Raw genomic sequence first — 356 nt, forward strand, 5'->3', positions numbered from 1 at the left:
TAATGTTGTGAGGAAAGCTGAGCAGCAGCTTATCAATGACAGGTTTATCTCTCTTTCCCTCTGGGTTGAGTTTTGGTTAGTATACAACCTTATGAATGGGTGCTTGATGATAATGTTGTTGTGTGATTATTCTGTAGGTCACGGATCAAGGAGTATCTTCCCATTGTTGGATTGGTTGAGTTCAACAAGTTAAGCGCTAAGCTCATATTAGGCGCTGACAGGTACAGTGTTGTCTCTGATTATCCTTTATGTTTTCATCAGTTTCTTTCTGATTGGTGTTTTCATACGTGACTTAGTCCTGCTATTCGGGAGAATCGGGTTACAACCGTGGAGTGTTTGTCTGGTACTGGTTCCCT

General features: G+C 41.6%; 1 long non-coding RNA gene across 1 annotated transcript; it reads left to right on the plus strand.

The window, feature by feature from the left end:
• On the plus strand, positions 1-356 carry LOC106322372. The gene is made up of 3 exons (XR_001266382.1): positions 1-42; positions 138-221; positions 297-356. It is a non-coding gene; the product is annotated as an uncharacterized LOC106322372 (long non-coding RNA).

Source organism: Brassica oleracea, unplaced genomic scaffold, assembly GCF_000695525.1.
Source record: "Brassica oleracea var. oleracea cultivar TO1000 unplaced genomic scaffold, BOL UnpScaffold19272, whole genome shotgun sequence".
NCBI classification, from domain to species: Eukaryota; Viridiplantae; Streptophyta; class Magnoliopsida; order Brassicales; family Brassicaceae; genus Brassica; species Brassica oleracea.